Genomic DNA, 27316 nt, shown 5'->3' on the forward strand with positions numbered 1-27316 from the left:
GGTCATAAATCTGAAATCATAAAGCCTCTTGGAACAAGAGCAGAATAATAATTCTGTTCAACAGAAAAAGTTGTAATACAAACTCAGATGTTTCAACTAAGTCATACACACTGATATTAAAGTAAGAATTCTGCATCTCTTCCCAGTCTTACAGTCCCTGTACAAATGGATATTTAAGTATCCTACACTTGCTGCTCTTGTCTTCTGCTTGAACTCATTACCTAATGCAGGCTGTGGGAATGTGTTAGGGCAGTCAACACCTGGTCCTTGTTCTGGTCCTAAAACATAAAATAGCCAGGAACTGTGAGTCCAAGTGGAATTCCATGCCTACAAAAAGTAGAGTTTCATTCCACATTTAGCTGCTATTTGGGTCATTCTAAAGGATCATCTTAGAAAGTGGTTCACAGCCAGGAAGAATTCTGAGACCCACAGAAGAAAACCAGATAAATATTAACTCACTGACCTACATTTTCTCCATCAGGTTCTGTAGCTGCTAGAGAGTGTATGAAGTGGGATGTAGTGAAAGGCTAAGATGGGAAAAGTGAGGGCTTAGAGGAGCCCTCTTGGCTGGGGCGTTCAGGGACCATTGGAGAACATCGTCTGTCACCCAGCAGATAATCAGGGAGTGAACAAATCAATTATTTTCTGTCTATACCTGGAGGTTGTAGTCGAAGGAAGAGAGTATTTCTGGTGACAACATAAAATAAGCTATGTAACAGTGACAGCAGGAAAGAGCAGGTAACAGTGACAGAAAGAAACCAGAGTCAAAAGGAGCCATCAGTGGAAGCGATTCTGTAGCAGTTTCTTTGGTGACAGAAAGGATCCAAAGAAACCAAATAGAACTAACTCAGAGGGATGGGAAAGCATAAGTTTTATAAAAGGTTTCCTTTATAGATTCAAGGGGCACATTTGAAAACAAGGCCAGCAGATCTAACAGATCTTTCACAGAACTTGTAATAACCTTTACTCCCACCACCAGTGGAACAGCATCTTGACATCTCTAAAGATTTTACTGTTTTCTCTCTCTGCCTACCCATCCCTCTTCTCTTGCTGTTTCTAAAAGGGATGAAGTGCTCTTACAGCTCAACACACCTGCTTTTGCAGCCTACAACCCTAAAGGCTTTCTCTTGTGTTTAATCTCCTTTGGTCCCTCTGGTTATCTAGAACCACAGTTCTGTTTGTCCTCACATGGCTTTCCGCCTGGGACAGCAGCTTGGAACTGATAGCAAAGAAAAGCATGTCACACTGGAAAACCAAGTGAGATGGGACGCTGAAGGAGAAGGTCAGGCAATGCTCCTCAGGATCCCAACATGTTTAATCTGTGTCTGGGGAGGTGAAACATTGTCTTGGTGATCAAGCAGAGCTGTAACTTTCCATCACCATTCGTCTTTGACTTTCCAAAAGGAAAAATGTGTCAAATGAGAAGGATATTTGGACAGTGTTAAACAGGGGACTGGGGGTTTGCTTTTTTTCATTTCCATGTTGTGTTGGTATAGTTTATTTACAGCTGGAGAATGGAAATGGATAAAAACTTAGCTATTTCTCCAATCTCCAGCATAATATGGCATACAAAAAATTAATTCCCTCCTTTCTGAAACTTCCAAGAGATTCTTTGACTAAACTAGGAGACCAGACATCAAATTTTTAATACTTTTAGGATGATGAAAAAGGCCAGGAACAATGAAAACCCTTTGTCCTGTCTCTCTTTACACTTCACAAAGCGATAGGCTAAGAAGCAAATATCCGAGAAATTGCCATAATTTTTTCCCTCTTCTCTCTCCAGGCTGTAGAAATCTGCAAGGTGTATGACCCAGAGTAACTGGGAGGCTGTTGGCTGAAGACATTTGGAAGCAGAAGGGTAAAAGAAATGGAACTCCCTGGACATACCAGTCATGTAGCCTTTCCTCTGTGATAGAGTTGTATTCAAATATTTAAAAAGGGGATTATTAAAAGTATTTGGTTCTGACACCTCACTGATTGTTTTGTGTTTTCTTTTACTGCCCATCTAATATTTCTGCCTGCTCACCTTCCACTTGCTAAATGTCCAGTCTCTTGCCTGTGTCTTGGGTCTAATTTCAGGCTTTCTGGGCTTTCTGGGCTGCATCTTTATCTTGAAGAGGGGAGGGAAAGGGTAAGACTGAAAAAAAAGGGTAAGTAACAAGGTCTGTCAAACAGGTGTGCCATAAATCCCTAGTGCCAGCTTGACAGTCACATGGTTATTTTTTTTGGTGTCACATACACAATGTCTGTAACCAGTGACCCCATTGTCAGTGCTTACCCCATTGTCCCCTCAGTGCACAGGATTGTGTCTCAGGTGCCAGCACCTTCAGAATAACAACTCAAAGGTGTTACAGTCATAAAAAATACTAAATGTTATTTTTCTGCTAGTCTAACCAACATAATAACAAACACCAGAGTGTCAAGTGCTTTACTAAATCCTTTTATTGATTTCACTGTGGAGATGGGGTACATTATCAACAGCAACACAGACAAGCTTAGGTGCAAGAAGCAATTCCAGAAATATTTGCTGTACAGGCCCCTCCTGCTCAGGGTCTGCAAATCATTGATATCAGCCAGCCCTAAAGAAGTTGTGATGGATAACAACTGAAAATAACATAAACACAGAGAATATAATAATTACAAACAAATCCATTTGAACCTCCCATGCCTCAATTCCAGTGCAGGACTCTCTTTTAACTGAAGCTACAGCATTTGGAAAAAAAACCCACCAAACCAAATACAATATTTATTACTGTCCCTAGTCAGAAGGAATATATTGTGAGATGCTCTTCTGGACAAGTAGAACAGAGTAATTTTATTCAAACCAATGAGGGGATAAGACTGAGACTTCTCTACCAAACAAATATAGTTTCTTGCACCTTCAATAGTCCTCTCACACAAATCCCACTGAAGTCTGTCAAGAGAAGAAAAACCAAGTCCAAACCTGGGCTTTACTAAAATCTTTAGTGCAACCTTTCACATTCCCTATTTTGTTCAGGAACTTTTGCACTTGCACATCATGCAATCTAAAAGCTTATCCAAATTGCAAAAATATTGCAGGATTAAGTCAGATGGGAATTAAAAGTATGTCTCAAACCATTCCACTGGGTCATATTTTTTTGTCTAAACAAGACCCAAATCCAACTTTTGATGCAGCAGCTTGAACTCATGCTTTGGTGCATGCACTGATATAATTCAATGGTTGCTGATATTACAGGAATAAGAAAATTCCAAATAAAATTAATGTATGTCTTGCCTAGATATGGAGAGGTTAGAGGTTTAACAGAGGTCTGGGATGGCATAACTGAAGAGGGATCACACTGATGATATATCTTCTTTCATAAAGGTCTCTTCAGAGAAAATAATGTAAAAGAAAACAAGATTTGTGTCCTGTTTTGTTGGAGAAGCAGAATCTTTCTGTGCTGAGTTATCTGGAAATAAAAGAGACAAAAGCTATTAGAATTAGAGAATCTCACTGAAGTTTAACCTGTTGTGGGGGTCCTATGAGTAAAGATGACTGGAGCATAAGTCCTATGGGGAGAGGCTGAGGGAACTGGGGTTGTTTAGCCTGGAGAAGAGGAGGCTCAGAGGTGACCTCAGCACTGTCTAGAACTGCCTGAAGGAAAGTTCTGGCCAGGTGGGGTTGGTCTCTTCTCCCAGGCACTCAGCTATAGGACAAGGGAGCACGGGCTCAAGCTCTGCCAGGGGAAATTAAAGTTGGAGATCAGAAAAAACTTTTTTGCAGAGAGAGTGCTCAGGCATTGGAATGGGCTGCCCAGAGAGGGGGTGGATTCCCCATCCCTGGAGGTTTTTAACCTGAGCTTGGCCGTGGCACTGAATGCCATGATGGCCTAAAGGGTCTGGAGTTGGCCCAAGGGTTGGACTTGATGATCTTGGAGGTCTTTTCCAACCCAATCAATTCTATGATTCTGTGAGTCTATGACATCTGTATTTCATGAGGACCATGGCAAGATTTAGGATGCCTTGGGATAGAGGTCTGGTCATGCAGCTATGACTAGAAAGCACTGGTTTGTCCAGTGACAACTTCCAGGGAGAATGACCTGGCGGAGTGATTGAACCTGTTTTATGGCCCTACATAAACACTAGGTGTGGATGGGAAGGGTTTCTCTGAGAGCTGTTCACTGCCATTCATAGTCCAAATCAAACTGTTATCCTGGTTGTCTTCAAATTCCAGACTGAACTCCCTCAGGAAGAGCAGAGGAGGGGGAGGCACTGATCTCTGCTGTGTGGGGACCAGGGACAGGACCTGATGGAATGGCCTGAAGTGCCAGGGGAGGGTTAGGTTGAATATTAGGAAAAGGTTCTTCCCCCAGAGGGTGTTGGGCACTGACCAGGCTCCCCAGGGAAGTGGGCACAGCCCCAAGGCTGACAGAGCTCAGGGAGTGTTTGATTGATCCTCTTAGGTACAGGGTGTGACTGTTGGGGATGGTCCTGTGAGGGATAAGGGTTGGACTTGATGACCCTTGTGGGTCCCTTCCCACTCAGCATGTCCTGTGATTCTGTGATTCACTCAACAACTCAGCATTTGGTCTGGGAGCTTCCTTGTACCTCCTCTGATAAATGCAAAGCTATTGTACCTTAAAAATGGCTTACCTTGCATGCCAGCAGGATGTCAGTGTCCCCCTCAGAGTCTGGGACATGTCACTGCCAGGAGGATGACAGTGATGAGCAGGATCACTGCAGTGAAGACCAGGGTGAAAACAATGTACCACCAGTGTGAGCAATCAAAGCAGGTCACTGCCCAAGGGACAAGGGAGAGAGATGTCACCATAGGCAGAAAGCAAGTCAGTTTTGTTCTGAGTTATGGGAGGGTGCAAAATTGACCCTGAGTAATCTCAGTTGGTTAAAACTTGGTTGTAATAATGCCAAGGTCATGGGTTCAATCCCCTGTGTGGGCCATTGACTTAAGAGTTGGACTTGATGAGCCTTGTGGGTCCCTTCCAACTCAGCATAGTCTGTGATTCTGTGAAAATCACTGTACCCAGGCCTTCAGCAGGAGTGTGTTACACTGGGGGCTATAGATCTGGCAGCTCTATAAGAATATAGGTTTATATGTTTACAAACCTGTGTGTATCTGTGTATATAGAGAAAAGCGTATTTTCAGCAGCAGAAGAGCCCTTTTCCTGGCCAGTCCTGATTTTTGTCATCATAGCTTTTGAGAAAACACCTCAAAATGTGACCTCTTGCCTTCTGTGGCAGAGCACAGCTTTGTCAACACTGCTGTGTCAACACACAAGGCTGCCAGTGCTTCCCACTCTGGAATATTCCCTGGCTTTTCCTTGGAAAATGGCTTGCAGTGGTTGTGCTATCATGTGTTATTTTCCTGAGGTTATGAAGGTGAAGACCCACAAGGAAATCCTGAAGTTCATGTTCAGACTTTAAGAAAAGGCATTATAAGTAATATTACAATTTGAAATATAAGTAAATTGAAATTCCAGAGATTCCTTCCAGATTATCATAATTTTTAAGCACAACAATGAAATGCTTGTTTCTATAGTCTTTAAATCCCTGCCTCCATCATTTTCTGCTCCATCTGTAATCCTGACCAGGATCATTGTGCTCATTAGATCCCCATTCCTTCATATTTTCCATGTAAATCCCAATCTAAATTGGAATCAGAACAAACACCCAACTTCTGTGGTTTTTAAAGAGGTTTCTCTGAAGAATGTGAAGGGACAGAGCTCTCCTACAGCAATTATTCATAACTATAACATATATCGATTTTGCTGTTCCTTGAAAAAAGCAATTCTGAAAACCCGGACATACCACCAGTGTGTGCAGAATCAGAGAGAGGAGGGGAGGAAGTGTGGACTGGGCTATAAAAAGGCAGCCAAAATATATATTCATATATCAAAACTGCATTACTGACCACACCTTTCATGCTGCAATCCCATCCTGGATTCACTGGGATGAAACCATAGGGCATTTCAATGAAAGCAGGAAGTTGGTTTTCCCTTTGTCACAGCCAGGCTGAGCTCTCTGCTGGTCCCACTCTTGTCTGCCCAACCACCACTTTTCATCAGAAAGACCATCTGAAGCTTTCAGTTTCTTTTTCCTCGTTGTAAGGCCAAACTAAAACCCCAGTGGAAATATCTGTCCTCACCTGCATTTTCCACAGCTACCACTTTTTTCTATAAATAGCTTAATTGCTCTTCTGCATTGCATGAATGCAATATTTTCTTTCATTCTCACCTCATAGAGTTAAAACTCATATCAAAGCCATTTCACATTGCAGAACAAAATTTACTTACACAGTTTGAGAAAGCTTAAAGTATCTTAAAATTTTAATGAAGAAATAATAGGCACAATTTTCTGACACTTGTCAAAACACCGTCCAAAATTTTGGCTTTCTGGCTATCACTTTGTAAGAGTAACTCAGTTTTGCTTTAAATACTATTGTTGGCCTTTTTGATCACACTAAAAAATGAAAATATTACATGGAAATTGTTGCTAAAACAAGAGAAGAGTTTGCAAATGCCTCTAGTATAAAATTAATGTTCTGAGCATCCTCAGGAGTGGGGAGAAGGGAAAAATGGATTGAAATCACCTGTTGCAAAGAGATGCAGGGGCTTCCACCACCAAATGAATTCTAAATTAGCATTCCTCAGAAGTGCTGGACTGAGACCCAGAGGCAAAGGACACCATCACTGGGGATCCTCACAGGCTTAGCTGGGGCTGAGGCACAAAAAGTTTAGCCTTAGGCAAACCTGGGCCCTGTGAGTTTACCTGCTGGCCTTGCTGTCATCAGCAGCCTTCAGGAACCCCAGGGAAAGGTTTTAAAGGTCTTTTAATTAGCCCAGGCTGGTGAAGGGACTGGAGCACAAGTGCTGTGGGGAGAGGCTGAGGGAGCTGGGGGTGTTTAGCCTGGAGAAGAGGAGGCTCAGAGGTGACCTCAGCACTGTCTGGAACTCCCTGAAGGGAAGTTCTGGCCAGGTGGGGGTTGGTCTCTTCTCCCAGGCACTCAGCAATAGGACAAGGGGGCACGGGCTCAAGCTCTGCCAGGGGAAATTGAAGTTGGAGAGCAGAAACAAATTCTTTGCAGAGAGAGTGCTCAGGCATTGGAATGGGCTGCCCAGAGAGGGGGTGGATTCCCCATCTCTGGAGGTTTTTAACCTGAGCTTGGCCGTGGCACTGAATGCCATGATCTGGTAAAGGGACTGGAGTTGGACCAGGGGTTGGACTTGATGATCTCGGAGGTCTTTTCCAACCCAATTGATTCTATGATTCTGTGATTCTATATTACAGAATCATATATAGATTCTGTATTATAGAATCATATAATCATGGAATGATTTGGGTTGGAAGGAACCTTAAAGATCATCTCATCCCACCCCCTGCCATGGGCAGGAACACCTTCCACCCTCCCAGGTTGCTCAGAGCCCCATCCAGCCTGGCCTTGGACACTTCCAGGGATGGGGCAGCCACAGCTTCTCTGGGCAACCTGTGCCAGGGCCTGCCCACCCTCACAGGGAAGGATTTTTTCCCATTATCAACACGTCTTTGGACACTTAGCCCTAAGCAACTCCCCCGCTGTACATAAATATGTAATTATGATGGTATACAAAGAGGCTAAAATACAGTGAGAAAACATGAAGTGTCCTGCAGTGCTGCAGTACCTGAATGTGTCATTTTGGCTGTGCTGTCAGGTCTGTCAGGTCTCCATTCCACCTTCACCTCGGCATATGTGAGTGGATCATCTACAGGGACAAAGAGTACTGCTATTAGAACCTGCCCATTCTTGTTGCATTCAATACCCTGCAGTGTCAGACCCTCTCCGGGAAAAGGAGAAGAGGATGCTGCTTATTCCTTTTTTTCTGTCACTGACTGAATGTGCCAAAAAGAAATTACTCAGAGAGGTCATGCAAATAATTGTCCTGCTGTGCAGTTTTCCAAATAAAAAACAGGAATGTTATTTAGTTATTAAATCTTAGAAAATTAAAATAAACCCTTCTAGGTGACCATAGGTTGTCACACATTGAATAACTTCAATATTAATTCTATTTTTTCTTGTTATTCCATATCTTTTATTCACATATATACATTCTGTCAATGTTTAAACAGAAATTAATGGATTTTTTGGATAAATTATTTTTTGTCTGTTTATTTCTCAATAAACTTCTTCCTAGTGAATTCAGGTCATATACATGGGTACCAAATATGCCTTTTGCCTTGTTTCCTCTTTCACAAAGAGGAGCACAGTTCCTGTTGGAACAAAGTCTGTGCCTAGAGTAAAGACAAGCTATTTTTTCCATCACTAATAAATTAAATAGAACTTTTAACATGTTTTTAAAATATAAACATACTATTTAAATTTCATCCAAAGTTTTTTCTTCCTCAATTTCAGCCTTCCATGTGTTCAAATGGGATTTTTATTCATGGTTGGTAACCACACAATCTTCCTCCAGTCCCTGCTTTCCATGCATGGAGCCCATGGGAAGCACTCCAGAACTTCCTCTAGTCTTACATTAGCTTTTCAAATGTGACAGGATGGAGATCTCCCCATTCCATATCTGGTGGTCAGTGAGTAGAAAACCCTCTTATGCCCCAGTAACCACTGGCATGGCTGCAAACACTGAAAAAAGTGCTGCACCAGCTGTTAAAAGATTTTTACATCCCACAGAGAGCATAAAAAATACCAGGATGGGGTTTCCCCAGAAATCTGGGAATGCCTGGCAAACTGTACTTCCTTTGGATTCCCAGCCTCAGTAGTGTTTTCTGGACCATCAGGAGAGCTCCATCACCAGATTAGTGAACAATAATGCAAGCTGGGCTGGAGGAGGAATTGGCAGCAGGATTTTCAGCATCAAGCCATTCATTTTCCCAAGAAAACATGTGGTTTTCTGAAAATAATCAACTTGAACCCCAAGAATTAAGATCTCCTGTCTCACAGGAGATCCTTATCTCTGGAGGCTTTGCCCACACTTGTCTGTTCTTATGTAGGGATGCTCACACTGCGTAAGAGCAGAGATCTCTCTCCCTATCCCTGCAAAAACAACCCATTCCTTGGCTTCAATGGCCAGTGCTGGATGCAGAGCCCAAGGAAGGCAAAGATGATATTTAGGCACCTGACCTCTATTATTCAGTGAAGCTGCATCACACAGGCAGTGGTGTCAATTCATATCCTCAAAGGTGGGCCCAGGAGTCATCTCACTGCCCAGGGGGTGTCTACACTATCCCTGGAGGTTTTTAAACTGAGCTTGGCCGTTGCACTGAGTGCCATGATCTGGTAAAGGGACTGGAGTTGGACCAAGGGTTGGACTTGATGATCTCGGAGGTCTTTTCCAGCCCAATCGATTCTGTGATTCTGTGATTCTACAGCAGCACCACTGGCCCAATTCAGCAATGTTGGACAGCCAGGAAAGCTCATGGGGAGAGGCACAAGAAGGGAGATGAGTGCAGGGGTAAGGGGATGGTGAACTGCCCTGTGCCACACTTTATCCTCCTTCTGGTGGTACTAAATCCAGGGATGAACTGTCAGGGTAGGAGTGGGAGGAAAGGGGTGAGAGGCAGGCCACGTTTCACAGCAGTTTTTGGTAGGTGTGGCAGCAGAAGGAAGGAAGGCAGGGGCTGTATTTTTATATCAAGTGCAACACCCCACCTTGGGCACTGCCTGCTTTGCATGTTTTGCCTCATTTCCCAGGAGCTGCTTTCATCAAATTTGCTGATAGCATATGAAATGAATTTTTTTCAATCTTAAGGGAGAAACCAAACAGATTTTTCTCTGAAATGCCTGAGAATACAGGAGAAAATGCAAACTTCAGAACTGGAGGTGAAAAGCTCTGCCCTCCTCATGCACAAAACCAAGGAAGCAGAATCTGAAGACAGAGGGGGAGAAGGTTGCAGAGTAATAGTGGACAAGTGTGGTGGCTCTGGGGAAGCAGAGCAGACTCAGAGCCATGAAATCAGGCAAGGCAGCACAAATATTGAAATCTAACAACAAAAAAATGCTCACAGGTAGGGCAGTATGAACCCCTCACACTGTTTTCATGAATTAGGACATTATTCCTGTCTCAAAAGAGCCAATTTAGCCTTGCATGTAAAATAAGGATGGAATAAGACTTCTTTGAAGCTTTTTCAGGCAGGAGGATGAGAGGCAACTTCACTGCTCTGAACTCACTGTAATGGCAAACACCAAAGCAACGTCCTGAGGGTTCCAGAGGTGCTGAAATCTATCTTAGACTTACAAAAAATGTTGGATCCAATCCATTTTTTCAGACCTAATCCTCTTTCTCACGCAGCTGCCAAGGAGTCAGAACAGTTTAAGAGCATTTGGAAGAAGATGAGGGCTCAGTTCCCTGCACTCGGAAAACACATAGAAACTGATTGTAAGAATATATAATGGAAATTTTTTAATATATAAGAACATGGGGTTTTTTTTCACTGTATCTCACTAGAACACTGATGCTATTAATAGATGTCATATTCACGATGGATTTAATGTATTTCTTCATGCAAGATATTACAATCAGCCTGTGGAAGTCAGTGTTTTAGGAGGATATTAAAATAAAGCATTTATTGGGACACCAGAAGGGATGCAAGGTTTACAGAAGTGACAAGAATTGATGATCTTTTACTATTGCAATTGAAAAGGTTTTTTTTGCAAAAAGATTATTGATAGATTAAACACTATGCTGTCTTCTCTAAAAAGTTTTGCATGAAATTTGGTTACTTAATTAGCCCATAATTGGCCATAAAAATTTTTAGATGCTGAATTTCCAAGAACCTCATATTGGCAAATATACTTTTATTCTAAAAACATGAATTATTTCCTGACTATATCCATCAATGGATGTATTTTGCACTTCATTACTTGAAAATAATTTTTATGTGATGCAGTTTTATAGTTGAAGGTGTCAGTAGGTCATCCACAAATTGTTGGACTAAGAGTTTTCAAAAGTACAGAAACTTCTATTAAATCTTGACTTGTGTTTTTCTCAACACAGAACTTTTAGAAAAGCAAGAAAGAGAAGGACTGAGAGAGATAGTGAGAGAAAAAGAAAGAGGAGGAAAAGAAAGAGAAGAAAAGAAAATAGAAACAGACCTATCATTTTAGAATTTAAAAATATTTCTGATGTCTAAGAAAGCGAATCGAAATAAAGTACAAAATACAAGTGTACTGCAGGAGGGAGAAGTCCTTTCATCTGCCAATGAGTTTCCAATAATTAGTGTCTGAACATTAATTAGTTTCAGAAACAGCACAGTTCAGCCATGCCACTGAAATACAAAATGGGATTTTAAAGGTCAGTCTGCACTATTTATTCTATTAATAAACATGAAATTGCCAAACAGATAGGTACATGAAAACCAGAGGCTGTTAATAGGTATCACAATGTTTTCAACATGACTTCTGAGTGATTGGAGAAAGAAAGAAAACCTTAACAACGTGGCACTGAGCAAAGGAAAAAGCAAGTGGCATTAAGATGACCATTTTTTTTACCTGAATCTGAAGCTTCTGAAGCGAAATTTGCTCTTTCCTTGGGCACCACTGTGGCATAAACCACCTCACTTGCCATTCTGAGGAGCTGCTTTGAGCCCTGCAATCAAAATGGGCTCCCTGATGAAGAAGTGCCATCCCCTATTTTTGGCCTTCCTCCATCACGCCACAATAGGTCAGAACGGGGTTTAGATGGCTGTGAAGCGGAAGGAAACTAGAACCCTTTTTTTTTCTTTTGTTCTTTTCAAATGTAAATTCTCACCTTGTAGTTTTGGGTAAACAGTTCTTCATCCTTAGGCTCTTCTGTTGGTGAGTGTTCTATTAAAAAATCCATAAAAGCATGGTAAGCATCTTTCTCATCAACTGGGACCTTCAGTCCACTCCTGATTTTCCTTTGGAACTCGAGCTGGCGACAGGCTGAGCGTGTTCATGTCCTCCTCAAACCAACTGGGCACTGAAATGTGTTTCAGCTCAGCTTGTGAGTATTACATTGCTTAGTTTGTGACGATTAGATTGCTCTTTTTGTGATTAATTGCTTCGGTTCATGGTTATCAAATCACTTCCTCCAAAACTTTGATAGTTCAAGATTGAAACCAGAAAGCAGGAACAGAGACAACATCTGATATTGCTGAAAAATCTAATTTCAAGACTCTGGAAATAAAGTTTCATGCATTTTCCTTTTCTTTATTTATTTATTTCATGGAGAATAAAGTTAATTTAAAAGTTGGGTTTGAAAATATTGCTATAAGGTTGCTCAAAGCCCCACGCAACCTGGCCTTGGACATTTCCAGGGATGGAAAAAGAGAAAGAAAGAGGGAAAGAGAGAAACAAAGAGGTAAAAAACCTTAAAATAAAAAAAATAAAATAAAATAAAGAAAAAGAGAAGAAAAGGAAAGGGAAAGGAAAGGGAAAGGAAAGGGAAAGGAAAGAGAAGGGAAGGGAAGAGAAGGAAAGGTTAGGGAAGGTTTGGGAAGGTTTGAGAAGGGAAGGTGTCGGAAGGGAAGGTGTGGGAAGGCTTGGGAAGGAAAGGTTTAGGAAGGGAAGGTTTGGGAAGGTTTGGGAAGGTTTGGGAAGGGAAGGTTTGGGAAGGTTTGGGAAGGAAGGTTTGGGAAGGTTTGGGAAGGTTTGGGAAGGTTTGGGAAGGTTTGGGAAGGGAAGGTTTGGGAAGGTTTGGGAAGGGAAGGTTTGGAAAGGGAAGGTTTGGGAAGGTTTGGGAAGGGAAGGTTTGGGAAGGAAAGGGTTGGGAAGGAAGTTTTGGGAAGGGAAGGGAAGGTTTGGGAAGGTTTGGGAAGGGAAGGTTTGGGTAGGTTTGGGAAGGGAAGTTTTGGGAAGGTTTGGGAAGGTTTGGGAAGGTTTGGGAAGGTTTGGGAAGGGAAGGTTTGGGAGGGTTTGGTAAGGTTTGGGAAGGTTTGGGAAGGTTTGGGAAGGGAAGGTTTGGGAAGGTTTGGGAAGGGAAGGTTTGGGAAGGTTTGGGAAGGGAAGGTTTGGGAAGGGAAGGTTTGGGAAAGGAAGGGAAGGTTTGGGAAGTTTTGGGAAGGTTTGGGAAGGTTTGGGGAAGGTTTGGGAAGGGAAGGTTTGGGAAGGTTTGGGAAGGGAAGGTTTGGAAGGGAAGGTTTGGGAAGGGAAGGGAAGGGAAGATTTGGGAAGGTTTGGGAAGGTTTGGGAAGGGAAGGTTTGGGAGGGTTTGGTAAGGTTTGGTAAGGTTTGGTAAGGTTTGGGAAGGGAAGGTTTGGGAAGGGAAGGTTTGGGAAGGGAAGGGAAGGTTTGGGAAGGGAAGGTTTGGGAGGGTTTAGGAAGGGAAGGTTTGGGAGGGTTTGGGAAGGTTTGGGAAGGGAAGGTTTGGGAAGGGAAGGTTTGGGAAGGGAAGGTTTGGGAAGGTTTGGGAAGGGAAGGTTTGGGAAGGGAAGGTGTGGGAAGGTTTGGGAAGGTTTGGGAAGGGAAGGTTTGGGAAGGGAAGGTTTGGGAAGGGAAGGTGTGGGAAGGTTTGGGAAGGTTTGGGAAGGGAAGGTTTGGGAAGGTTTGGGAAGGGAAGGTTTGGGAAGGTTTGGGAAGGTTTGGGAAGGTTTGGGAAGGTTTGGGAAGGGAAGGGAAGGGAAGGGAAGGGAAGGTTTGGGAAGGGAAGGGAAGGGAAGGGAAGGGAAGGGAAGGGAAGGGAAGGGAAGGGAAGGGAAGGTTTGGAAGGGAAGGGAAGGGAAGGTTTGGGAAGGGAAGGGAAGGTTTGGGAAGGGAAGGGAAGGTTTGGGAAGGTTTGGGAAGGGAAGGGAAGGGAAGGTTTGGGAAGGGAAGGTTTGGGAAGGTTTGGGAAGGTTTGGGAAGGAAGGGAAGGTTGGAAGGTTTGGGAAGGTTTGGGAAGGGAGGGAAGGGAAGGGAAGGGAGGGAAGGGAAGGGAAGGGAAGGGAAGGGAAGGGAAGGGAAGGGAAGGGAAGGGAAGGGAAGGGAAGGAAGGGAAGGAAGGGAAGGGAAGGGAAGGGAAGGGAAGGAAGGGAAGGTTTGGGAAGGGAAGGTTTGGGAAGGTTTGGGAAGGGAAGGTTTGGGAAGGGAGGTTTGGGAAGGTTTGGGAAGGGAAGGGAAGGGAAGGTTTGGGAAGGGAAGGGAAGGTTTGGGAAGGGGAAGGTTTGGGAAGGGAAGGGAAGGTTTGGGAAGGGAAGGGAAGGGAAGGGAAGGTTTGGGAAGGGAAGGGAAGGTTTGGGAAGGGAAGGGTTGGTTTGGGAAGGGAAGGGAAGGTTTGGGAAGGGAAGGGAAGGTTTGGAAGGGAAGGGAAGGGAAGGGAAGGAAGGGAAGGGAAGGGAAGGAAGGGAAGGGAAGGGAAGGGAAGGGAAGGGAAGGGAAGGGAAGGGAAGGGAAGGGAAGGGAAGGGAAGGGAAGGGAAGGGAAGGAAGGGAAGGGAAGGGAAGGGAAGGGAAGGGAAGGAAGGGAAGGGAAGGGAAGGGAAGGGAAGGGAAGGGAAGGGAAGGGAAGGGAATGGAAGGTTTGGGAAGGGATGGGAAGGGATGGGATGGGAGGTTTGGGAGGTTTGGGAAGGGAAGGGAAGGGAAGGTTTGGGAAGGGAAGGGAAGGTTTGGGAAGGGAAGGTTTGGGAAGGAAGGGAGGTTTGGGAAGGGAAGGTTTGGGAAGGGAAGGGAAGGGAAGGTTTGGGAAGGGAAGGGAAGGGATGGGAGGGAAGGTTTGGGAAGGGAAGGGAAGGAAGGGAAGGTTTGGGAAGGGAAGGGAAGGGAAGGTTTGGGAAGGGAAGGGAAGGTTTGGGAAGGGAAGGTTTGGGAAGGGAAGGGAAGGGAAGGGAAGGTTTGGGAAGGGAAGGGAAGGGAAGGTTTGGGAAGGGAAGGTTTGGGATGGGAAGGGAAGGTTTGGGAAGGGAAGGTTTGGGAAGGGAAGGTTTGGGAAGGGTAGGTTTGGGAAGGGAAGGGAAGGGAAGGGAAGGGAAGGGAAGAGAAGGGAAGGGAAGGGAAGGAAGGGAAGGGAAGGGAAGGGAAGGGAAGGGAAGGGAAGGGAAGGGAAGGGAAGGGAAGGGAAGGGAAGGGAAGGGAAGGGAAGGGAAGGGAAGGGAAGGGAAGGAAGGGAAGGGAAGGGAAGGGAAGGGAAGGGAAGGGAAGGGAAGGGAAGGGAAGGGAAGGGAAGGGAAGGGAAGGGAAGGGAAGGGAAGGGAAGGGAAGGGAAGGGAAGGGAAGGGAAGGGAAGGCTTGGGAAGGTTTGGGAAGGGAAGGTTTGGGAAGGGAAGGTTTGGGAAGGGAAGGTTTGGGAAGGGAAGGGAAGGTTTGGGAAGGGAAGGTTTGGGAAGGTTTGGGAAGGGAAGGTTTGGGAAGGGAAGGTTTGGGAAGGTTTGGGAAGGGAAGGTTTGGGAAGGTTTGGGAAGGGAAGGTTTGGGAAGGGAAGGGAAGGGAAGGGAAGGTTTGGGAAGGGAAGGGAAGGGAAGGTTTGGGAAGGTTTGGGAAGGGAAAGGAAGGTTTGGGAAGGGAAGGTTTGGGAAGGTTTGGGAGGGGAAGGGAAGGGAAGAGAAGGTTTGGGAAGGGAAGGTTTGGGAAGGGAAGGTTTGGGAAGGGAAGGGAAGGGAAGGGAAGGGAAGGGAAGGGAAGGGAAGGGAAGGGAAGGGAAGGGAAGGGAAGGGAAGGGAAGGGAAGGGAAGGGAAGGGAAGGGAAGGGAAGGGAAGGGAAGGGAAGGGAAATAATTTTGGAAACGGGTTTGTGTTTGTAATTAAACACTAAACTGTGTCTTTGGTGCCAGCAATGCAAAACTAGACTGAATTTATTTATCCAAGGCTTTTGAAGACACTTGGGGAAAGAGTTAAAGAGGCTCTGGAGGCAGAGGAGCCAGTGATATTTGTTCACTGTTTTTTGTTGTATATTTTAATATTTGCCCAGAATTGGCAGAATGATTTTGACAGTGGATTTGAGGAGAGCATGTAAAGATGTAGCTGCCATTAGAAGTGTATTTCAAGGGTTTGGAAGGTGTTTTTTCCCCACTCCAGCGTTAATCCTTTGTGTTTTGATAACACAAAATATTCACTAGATGTCTCTACTGCGCCATACTGAACACTGGTTTTAAAGAGGATGAGTTGCATAAAGTAGTTTGTCAGAGACAGGGGGAGTGGGAAGGAGAAAGAATGTTTCCTATGAAAATATGTTAATGACATTTTCGATAGACTGAAAGCCCTAAACTGAGTTATTCTTGCAGGAAACATCATAACAGTCTTTTTCTTACTCTTATTTCCATCCTGCCTGAGTTTGGATATGGGCTTAAAGAGGCAAACCATGGAATTCTGATCCATCCCTTGTTCAACTAACCTGAATTAGCATTTGCAAGCTTGGATAACTTATTTTTGACTGTATAATTTTGAACTGGTATTATTTGCATGTTAAAGAATAAAAAGATAAAAAAAATTGTAATTCTACATTGAATAAAGCCCCCTATTTTTTCAGGGGTTTTTGTCTTTTTGTTGCAATCAATTAAAGCCTGACTGTCTCCAATAGCTCAGAAGAAATCACTCAGATAAGATCAGGACTCATATTGTGCATTTCAAAAGCTGTGCAAGTCATATATGACTCATGTAAATAATTTATTTTGATACAAAAGGAATACGAAGAGGAGTGCAGTGAGTCTCAAAAACTTACAGTGTGGAAAACTCCCTTACTGAGTTCCTGGAAAAAGACAACTTGAGGGAGGAGAAGGTGTAAGGCAGAGATGGGAAGGTCTAGATATCTAGTCATGAGTGACTCTTTGAAGTTCAGCAGAATTGTCAGTTTTTCTCAGGTTCATTTGTTAATTGCCTAAGAATTCATTGAACAGGTCCCTTTCTTCTTGCAAATGTCCCGTTCCAGCTACTTTCCAGCCATGCATAGTAAAACTAAAAAATAGAGGACACTGCTGAAAGGTATCAATCTCAAAACCCACAGTCATTCAAATTAAGGGTGTAGTGTACAATTATTTCTCTTTAGAGGTTGTTGGACATAATCCTGTTTCTGCTGGTTCCATCTCAAAACTCTCAAGAAAGCTACAGGTTATAGGGATTTTTCAATATCTTGATGTTTCAGGGTTCAGAAACTTCAGTCACACAAGTCACATTTAGTGCAGGAACAAATAGATGTGTGAGAATTTTGCTTGGGGTCTTATTCACCATCTTCCCATTCCCTTTGTAGACATTCCTCCTGTAACAAAGAGAGTACCACCAGCAAATAAATCACAGGTTAAAGAACTTCCATTGACTGTGACATGGTAAGTGCTGTAAATGAAAGTCTGAGAATAGAGAAGAGGGGGGTGGTTTATACAGACCATGGACATCGTTAGTCCTGACTCTCAAGGCTTCCGCTCTGGCTTTGTCCCAGTGAATCTGCCAGCCAGCCCTGATAGAGCTGGAAGGCCATGGATGTGACAAGTGAGGTCATCTCAGCCCTGGCACGGAGAGAACAGAAGGTGCCCATGTGTAGACTTTACCTCCACTTCTTGAAGCAACCATTTTCATATTACTCAGAGCCTCAAAGGTTGCTGAAACCACAGTGGCATTTGCTGGTGGCTCAAATCAGGTTGTTTAAAAGCTTCTTCTTGCATTCTTGTTTATTAAAATCATCCACTAATTGGCGGTGGCTACTAAATGTTGACCTATTTCTCAGTAAGAAAGCTCTGCAAGGAGTTGCTTGAGAAATGAGCAGCTCTGGAGCCCTCTACAGGACATGGACCTGTTGGAGTGGGTCCAGAGGAGGTCACAAGGTTGTTCTGAGGACTGGAGCATCTCTCCTACAAAGATAGGCTGAGACAATTGGGGCTGTTCAGCCTGGAGGAGAGAAGGTTGCATGGAGACCTCATAGCGACATTCCAGTGTCTGAAGGAGGTCTGCAAGAAAGCTGGAGAGGGAGTTTTCACAAGGACATGTGGTGACGGGACAAGAGGGAATGGCTTCAGACTGACAGGGAGTAGGTTTTTGTTGGATATTGGGAAATAAATATTTTCTGTGAGGGTGGGCAGGCCCTGGCACATGTTGCCCAGAGAAGCTGTGGCTGCCCCATCCCTGGAAGTGTCCAAGGCCAGGCTGGATGGAGCTCTGAGCAACCTGGGCTAGTGGAAGGTGTCCCTGCCCATGGCAGGGGGTTGGAACTGGATGATCTTTATGGTCCCTTCCAACTCAAACCATTCTGTGGTTCTATAACCTCACACATTACTCCAGACTGATTTGAACGAGGCAAAATTAAGATGGAATTTGCAGAAGAAATCCATAGGAAGAGTAAGGGGTGGAAAAAGAACCTTGTGATCACAGCACTGCAGCCAAGGATGGTTTGAACTTGTGAACATCCGTAACCTCATTAGAGCTGCCATGGCAACAGGTAATTTGAAAGTTTTGCAGAATTTGTTCCCTCTTATTTTTGTTCTGACTGTATGAGAGCACCTATCTTCTATTAAACACCTTTGATCTGTATCATCACATTTCTAGGTAGCTTCCTGCTTCTTTACATGGTGTCAGTGCTACTTACAGGAATTTTGCTTCTCATTTACATGAAACCTGTTTTGAAGTGGAATCTTGAGACATACAGGTTGATGCCATGTTGTGCTGCAGTGACATTCACACCACCATCAAAATGTTTATGAGAGTAAACGTTGTCACATTTCTGAGTCAAACAAGTTCGCTTTCCCTACACATCCTTGTGTTTGTGATCACAAACCACTCAGATCTGTGAAAACCATAGTTGCTTTTAGGCATGTAAAGAGATTCCTCAGATATAAAGCCCAAACATTGCAAGAGGCTCCACCAGTTGCAGGACCAAAAGTCTGATTTTTATATGATTTTTATAGTTTATGGGAGACATAACAGCATCTAGAAATTGGAGTCTGACTTCATGGCTTAACATAATTGCTGAATTTCAAAGAATAGATTCAAACCTTTTAAGCCAACGAACAAAGAGATTTCTAATTGACCCTGAGATTAGCTCAGTTGTAAAACTTGGCTGTAATAATGCCAAGGTCATGGGTTCAATCCCCTATGTGGGCCATTGACTGAAGAGTTGGACTCGATGATCCTTGTGGGTCCCTTCCAACTCAGAATAGTCTGGGATTCTGTGATAATGGAAAGAGGTTGTAACTCTAAGCAAAGGATTTGGGAATTCCTATGTGAAGCTTTATTGTATGTTAACCTCAGTAACACACATTCTGGGGAGCTCACTTGTGTTTGTGGAAGTGGGGGTAATGTGGAAAGACATCACACTTCTTGAGACTTCAGCTAATGGGCAAAGATAATTGAATTTGAAGGGGAAAGGGCAATTTTGGAAGTGTCTATGGAAAGGCCAACCAGCTCTGTTAGCCATATTTGAGCAGTGTTGCATAGGAGCAAACTCTCAGCCCCTAACTCAGTAAGACAATTAATGCAATACAGAGAATTAGACAGCAAATATATCACAGAGTTATAGAATATCCTGGGTTGGAAGGGGCCCACAAAGATCCTCAAAATCCAACTCCTGGACCTGCACAGCACCATCCCCAAGAGTCATACCCTGTGCCTGAGAGCATTGCCAAAACACTCCTGGAGCTCTGTCAGCCTTTTGGTGCTGTGCCCACTGCCCTGGGGAGCCTGTTCAGTGCTCAGCCACCCTCTGGGGGAAGAACTTTTTTCTAATACCCAACCTAAACCTTCCCTGGCACTTCAGGCAATTCCCTGGGTGCTGTCCCTGGTCACACAGAGCAGAGATCAGTGCCTGCCCCTCCTCTGCCCCTCCTGAGGAAGTTGTACCTGTACTGAGGTCTCCCCTCAGTCTCCTCTTCGCCAGCTGAACACACCAAGTGCCCTCAGTGTCCTCACACACTTCCCCTCAGACCCTTCACCCTCTTCACTGCCCTCCTTTGGACACTTTCTAAGAGCTTTATCCCTTCCTTACACTGTGTCCCCCCAAACTGTCCCCCCATTGCAGGTGAGGCTGCCCCAGTGCAGGGCAGAGCAGGACAATCCCCTCCCTGCCCCGGCTGGTGATGCTGGGCCTGATGCCCCCCAGGACAGGGAGGTCCTTCCTGTCTCCAGGGCACTGCTGACTTGTGGCCAACTGACCACTGACCAGGATCCCCAGAGTCCTTTCCTGGTGCTGCTTTCCAGCATCTCACTCCCAGTCTGTCTGTCCATCCAGGGTTGCCCCATCCCAGGGGCAGAGTCTGGCACTTCCCCTTGTTAAACTCCACAGGGTTGGTGATTGCCCAGTTCAGGTCTCCCTGCAGGGTCTCCCTCCTTTCCAGGGACTCAACAGCTCCTCCCAGTTTTGTATCATCTGCAAACTTCCTCATTGTCCCTTCCAGTTCTACATCCAAGTTATTGATGAAGATGTTGAAGAGCACAGGGCCAAGGATGGAGCCCTGAGGAACCCACTACAGACAGTCACAAGTCTGATGTCACCCCAGTCACTGTCACCCTCTGTGCCCGACCCATGATCCAGTTGCTCACCCACCACAGGATGTGTTTATCCAGCTGTAGGCTGGGCACTTTGTCCAGAAGGATCCTGTGAGATGCAGTATCCAAAGCTTTCCTGAAATCCCAAAGGATCCCATCAACTGGCTTCCCTTGACCAGCCAAGCGGGTCACATTGTCATAGAAGGAAATCAGGTTTGATAAGCAGGACTTTCCATTCCTAAAGCCATGCTGGCTGTGACCAGTGACTGCATTGTCCTTCAGGTGTTTTTCTATATCTCCCAGAATAATCTTCATAATTTTACCAGGCACTGAAGGGAGACTGACAGAACTGGAGTTTCCAGGGTCAACATTCTTGCCCTTCTTGAAAATTGGGATATTTGGTAGATTCCAGTCAGCTGGGAACGCTCCAGATTCCCACAACCATTGAAAAATCATCAGAAGCCCATCCAACCATAGCCATTTGAGCCTGCTAATTTGCATGGATTCTTTCATAATCTCTTTCACTGACCTTATGAATTAAGACACAGACTCTTCTGGTTGCCCAGGAAGATTCCACTATGGGAATCTCTGCAGATTCCTCCACAGCAACCCACTGTTTTCTTTCCCCTGCTACCATGTGCCCTTATGTATGAACTGATTATCTGTTGTCTTGCAGACCTCTTGGCAGGTTCCTGAAGAAGGCAACGTGGGGTTTATTTTAATATTTCTTGCAAGCTGCTCCTCAGTCTCTTTCTTATTTTTGCTTTATTATATTTTCATATTCAAATTAATAGAAATTATAGTCCTCTCCTTTGTTTAATTTCAACACCTGCTTTTTTGTAGGTTGGCTTCTTGTTGTTCATAGCCTTTCTTTCCTGGTTGTTTAGCTCTGCCATCATCCTCTGGAACAATCACCTCAATAATAGGATATGAATATTCTTCCAAAAGAAAATAAAACCCCAAATGTTTTCGGCTTGGATTCATACCACCACGTTGCCAAGAAAGGATGCTTGTTTGCATTTCCCAGAATGCCACTTTTATTTTTCAGTTAAAACACATACTGGACTTCGCAAAAGAAAAGGAAGTGATACAGCATTTTACATTTGCATGCAAGTGGCTTTGAAGTTTTCTTTCTGGTGAAATAAAATCTGAAACATGAAGGCTGTTTGAGTAACAAGATGCAGGATGAAGGACAAAGTTCTCTGAATGTGAAAAACAAGAAGAACTAGGTTTGTGATCTTTTAAAATACTCAGAAAATTCCAAACCTGCCTTTATTTTCCTGGGTTGATCCACTGCCTTGGTCTTTGGGTCTAAATGGATTCATCCTTCTATTGAGACAGTGATCTCCATTTTCAAGGCTTCTGATTGTCTCTTACCTTCTGCCCTGCAATGTTGGTATCTATTTGTGCTGCCAACCTGTGAAGAACCTTGAGCTTGACTTAACTTACAAACTTAATTAATGAACAGCTCTGTGTTCTTTCCTCCAGTCTCTGCCCCAGCTGGAACACAGTGCCTGTAAATGACTTATTCCTTGAACTTCCTCTGGTACTTTCCCAATAAATAATTTGTTCCTTGAGTTTCCTCTGGTGCTTTCCCAAAGCTGCTCTCTGCTTGTGTGTCACTAAAAACTCACTGATAACATAGCAGGTATTTGTTTAGCCTTCTTATGTTCTCCATGATCCTCTGTTTTCCTTCTGGATCCATCTCTTTGGCATTTCTTTTTGTAGAATTCCCTACTAAGCTTTGGCACAGTAAAATCACCATCTTGTCATGCATTTGTAAGGTGCACACTGTTGCTGCAGTACTCAAAATTAAAACCAGTGCAATCCTTGTTATAGAACAATGTCAAGCCCCAGATCCTTGAAAATTCTGTAACAAGAAGGACTGCTCAAAGATGTTTCACTGCTTTATGGGATTTAGTGTGTATGTTAGCTGGCTGTATCATTATTGGGTGGGTGCTACATAAATGCATTAATTCCTTGGTTAATTTGGAAGTAGATGAAAGGGGTGCTACTCTTGTCTGTTTTTCTTTTCCTTGGGTGGGTTTTCTGCAGTCTTTATGTGTAGGTATATGAAAATATTTCACTTCTCTTCCAAACTTTCAAAAACTAATTTGAGAATGTAAAGAGGATTTAGTGTGAGTGAAACAAGAGACAGCAATATCGAGATGGAGAATGAAAAGGGTTGCACAGAACTTAATTTCAAAGCAAGGAAGAGAAAATCTAGTGGAGGTGAGCACTTAAGTGTTTATGGTTTGTTCTGTAATAACAAATATTTTCTTTGAATTATCATAAAACGCCACAAATCTGCCAAAAGTTTTGTTGGTGCTACTGAAGTTGCCAGTGATATCATAGAATCATAGAATTGACTGGGTTGGAAAAGACCTCCGAGATCATCAAGTCCAACCCTTGGGCCAACTCCAGTCCCTTTACCAGATCATGGCACTCAGTGCCACGGCCAAGCTCAGTTTCAAAACCTCCAGGGATGGGGAATCCACCCCCTCTCTGGGCAGCCCATTCCAATGCCTGAGCACTCTCTCTGCAAAGAAGTTTTTTCTGCTCTCCAACTTCAATTTGCCCTGGCAGAGCTTGAGCCCGTGCCCCCTTGTCCTATTGCTGAGTGCCTGGGAGAAGAGACCAACCCCCACCTGGCCAGAACTTCCCTTCAGGGAGTTCCAGACAGTGCTGAGGTCACCTCTGAGCCTCCTCTTCTCCAGGCTAAACACCCCCAGCTCCCTCAGCCTCTCCCCACAGCACTTGTGCTCCAGTCCCTTCTCCAGCCTCGTTGCTCTTCTCTGGCCCCGCTCCAGCCCCTCAATCTCTTGCCTCAACTGAGGGGCCCAGAACTGAACACAACACTCAAGGTGTGGCCTCCCCAAGGCAGAGTCCAGGGGAAGGGTCACTGCCCTGGGCCTGCTGGCCACTCTAGTTTAGATCCAGGCCAGGATCCCATTGGCCTTCTTGGCCACCTGGGCACACTCTTGGCTCCTGTTGAGCTTCCTGTCCCTCAGTACCCCCAGGTCCCTTTCTGCCTGGCTGCTCTCCAGCCACTCTGTGCCCAGCCTGGAGCGCTGCAGGGGGTTGGGGTGGCCAAAGGGCAGGACCTGTACTTGGCCTTGTTGAACTTCATCCCACTGGAATCAGCCCATCTCTCCAGTCTATCCAGATCCCTCTGCAGAGCCCTCCTGCCTTCCAGCAGGTCGACACTCCCTCCCAACTTGGTGTCATCAGCAAATTTGCTGATGGTGGTCTCAATCCCCTCATCTAAATCATCAATAAAGATGTTAAACAAGATATCACCAAGAATGTGCTGCCTATAGAAGTGGTCCCAGAAGACCCACCACTTCAATCGTTTGAAGAAAGGCTAACTGAGCATTTGAGAGTTCAGGGAAGGAGAGAAGCCAATGTAGAAGGGAGCTGTAAGGGTCTTCACTAGCTCTTTCCTGGCACTGCATCACCATCCTGTCCACACATTCACCCCACCACAGGTTAGCAGTGAAAAATGCATCCAGGGGACCACATGGCACTCAGAATAAATAATTTGCACAGCAATTTGGCCATTACTGTGAAATTCCAAGAAGGGTTGAAATGCTCAAAAAAATCCCAAACCCTGCACAGGGAAGAAACCCATCTCACAGGCTTCCATCCCTGTCTGCTTCCCACGTAATCCATATCCCACTGGCTGAATGGGAAGCTGCTGGCTGAGTAACTGCTGCTGTTCAGTTTGCAATCTGCAGGCACTGCTGCTTCACTCTTCAAATGATGGGGTTTTTTGCTGGGGTACAGCAATGCACAGACTTTCATTTATGGCAATAGGTGTCTTTGGTTTCAGCCTTGGCTCTGATCATGCCTTCTGGGTGCTGCTCTTGCATCTCATTGTGTGCCCAGGCTCTGCTGTGTCACAGTAGAGGGTAAGAATTGAAACCCAACCTGCAGATTTACTCAGCTTAGCCTGGAAGTCTTTATGTTGCAGCTCTGTTTTTGGGAAGAACAAAGGCCCAGTTTGTTGGCAGAGCAGCAGTTTGAGTTCTTCAGGATGTGCCCCACGAGGAGCCTTTGTGCTGAACTGTGGCAGGAGGTGCTGAGTTCTGCTTTGCTAGGTTCTGATTTCATGGGCTTTGCTTTGCTGGGTTCTGCTCTGTTGAGTTCTGCCTTGCTGGGTCCTGCTTTGCTGGGTTCTGCTCTGCTGAGTTCTGCTCTGCTGAGTTCTGCCTTGCTGGGTTCTGCCTTGCTGGGTTCTGCCTTGCTGGGTTCTGCTCTGCTGAGTTCTGCTCTGCTGAGTTCTGCCTTGCTGGGTTCTGCCTTGCTGGGTCCCACTTTGCTGAGTCCTGCTTTGCTGGGCTCTGCTTTGCTGCTTTGCAGCTCATGGTACTGTTCTCAGTCTGCTTTTCCCTCTGCACACAATGAGGGCTGCACTGTCACACCCACAGGAGAGCTGTCACCTGCAGCTGTCACCACATTCACTCTGTGCAGGACTGGAAGTGGTAACCACTGACACCAGAGCATCACCATGGGACGTTACTCAGGTGTGACAGTTACAAGTCAAAGTGTCAACGTGCACTCCCAATTATGTGGGGCTCTCACCCCTTTGCCACTGCAGAGCCCCTGGAGCTCCAGCCTGCTCAGCCCTCAAGGGGCAGTGTCAGAGGAATCCTACCCAACAATCATATTTCCTTGTCTCCAGTCTGAAAATCCAAGGCTAAAAAATCCCTCCCTGCTCCCCAGACACTGATCCACAGCAAGCCCTGATGTTTTAGGGGCTTCTCCTGCAATAATGTTCTGTAAACTCTGCATATTAATCAGGTGGCTACTCCTACCTGGAGTACCCAAAAGTCATCAAAAGGTGGATCATGTGATAAATTAAGCTCAACTCAGATTACAGTTTGTGAAGAAGCAGCTGAGGGAGATGAGAAGGCTCAGCCTGGAGAAAAGGAGGCTCAAGTGAGACCTTCTCCCTCTCTACAACTCCCTGACAGGAAGTTGTGGCCAGGTGGGGGTCGGGCTCTGCTCCAGGAAACAAGGGACAGAACAAGAGGAAATGGCCTCAAGTTGCCGAAGGAGAGGTTCAGGTTGGACATCAGGAAGAATTTCTTCACTGAAAGGGTGGTCAGGCATTAGAAGGGGCTTGCCAGGGAGGTGGTGGAGTCCCCATTGCTGTAGGTGCTCAAGGAATGGCACTCAGTGCTCTGGGCTGGTTCACAAGGTGGGGTTCGGGCACTGGTTGGACTCAATGATCTTGGAGATCTTTTCCAACCTAAATGATTTTATGATTTTGGTATCTGGGCCTCTTTTTCTTCCCCAGAACTAATGAACCAAAATGACTATGACATCTGAATGTGAAAAAATTGCATTGGGGATATGACTGAGACATTTATTCTGCAAGATCTCCCAGCAGACAGCAGTGCGTTGCCACAAGCAAAAGGTCTGTTCAGGTTCTGGAAAGATGATAAACAAAGCTCTTCCTTCCTGACAATGGTGCAGCACTGCAACAGGTGTCCATGAGATTCCTAAAACCCACCTGGACAAAGCCCTGAGCCACCTGATTTAGCTGTAAAATCAGCCCTGCTTTGAGCAGGGATTGGACTGGACATTTCCATCACCTTTATGAGCACTGGGCCATTTTGCTACCAAAGATCTCTTGGTTCTACAATGGCCTTTTCCTACAACAGCCTGGGTTTTTTCTTCTGGAAGTGCTACTGGCTGAGACATCACTGGGTCAGGCTTAGTGACCCACATATGAGTATTCATGGATAAAGCCAGAATTTAAAATGTAAAGAACAGAAAATAATTAAAATACTTACAAAGATAAAGCTATTACCATTTACTTAGCAAATGGAAATTCTCTGGCGGTGCACTATTGGTTTTTGAAGGGAGAAAATAATCATAATTTTCCAATAGGAAAGAAAGAATTTGAAAAAAATGCCATGCAGAGACATCTATTCCTTCTAAAAATTAAAATGCACTTTCCTTTTCATTATCTAACAGTGAGAACAGGTGTAAACTTCAAAATGAGAACTGCTTATGGCTATTGGGAAGTTTGCTCTGGAAAATAACTCTGTGGATTTCTAGTTTTCTTCAGGCAAGTGAGAATCTGTTTGGTCTGAAAGGATGCAGCTGCCTGGTCTGCACTGCCCACTCAGTTGAGTCTGAAAACGTGTTTTTCAGAGAGGGCAACACACGTTCCCTTAACATAGAAACATTGTTTTTTTCCACTCATTCACAAAGACCTGTGTGTACCCTGACTATACATGTTACATCTTGATGGTTTTGGCTAATTTAGGAGGGACTCACAGGAGAAAAGACTGTTGAAGTGTCCGTGCAGGATGGAAAGAGAGACCAAGAGTTCAAGCAAGCCTTCTAGCTCTCCTTTATGGATTAAATTTAAAAAAACAAAAACCAAAAACAACTCCCCACCTCCCCCCCCAAAAAAAACCAACCCAAAACCAACCCAAATAAGGAAAGTGGGGTTTGATTCGGGGTTGTTTTTTGGTTTGGGTTTTGGTATTTTTTTTCCATTTCAGAGCCTAAATATCCTGCTATAAAGGATGATAAGAGATTCAGGGGGAAGAATGGAAACTGATTCAATCAGAGGAAACATTTTGTTTCACGTTAGGATTAGTGCTCTGGCTGCTCTGTAGGTGTCCATGAGCCACACCTCATCTGTAGCCAGTTCACAGTATCAATTTGTCTCTGGTGATAAATAACGACGTAGGTACAGTGAAGCAGCACTTCTGAGTAATCTGTTCCGTGACTGTCTGAGGTTCTTTTTTTATTTCCCCTTAAACCTTTCTGTCTCTTAACACCGTTACCAGCTCTGAACATCAGAAGGGAAAAGATCGGTAATAGAAGTTTACAAACCAAACTTCTTTGGTTCGTTCATTTAAGGTCCTGTTGAATGCAATAAGAACTGCAAACAGGCTCTGTCATGGAATAGAAACATCATTTTCAATTGACCCGTGTAGGTTTGTGGACCCTGCGGAGCTCTGAGGGAATTTACTAAGTGGGAATA

General features: G+C 44.6%; 1 long non-coding RNA gene across 1 annotated transcript; it reads right to left on the minus strand.

Annotated features, from left to right (window-relative positions):
* Positions 1-2424: 2424 nt before the first annotated feature.
* LOC139669368 (uncharacterized) lies at positions 2425-11643 on the minus strand. Its single transcript, XR_011697253.1, has 4 exons — positions 11459-11643; positions 7638-7718; positions 4615-4758; positions 2425-3431 (listed from the first exon to the last, which is right to left on the minus strand). It is a non-coding gene; the product is annotated as an uncharacterized lncRNA (long non-coding RNA).
* Positions 11644-27316: the final 15673 nt, after the last annotated feature.

The sequence above is a fragment of the Pithys albifrons genome, chromosome 3 (assembly GCF_047495875.1).
Source record: "Pithys albifrons albifrons isolate INPA30051 chromosome 3, PitAlb_v1, whole genome shotgun sequence".
NCBI classification, from domain to species: domain Eukaryota; kingdom Metazoa; phylum Chordata; class Aves; order Passeriformes; family Thamnophilidae; genus Pithys; species Pithys albifrons.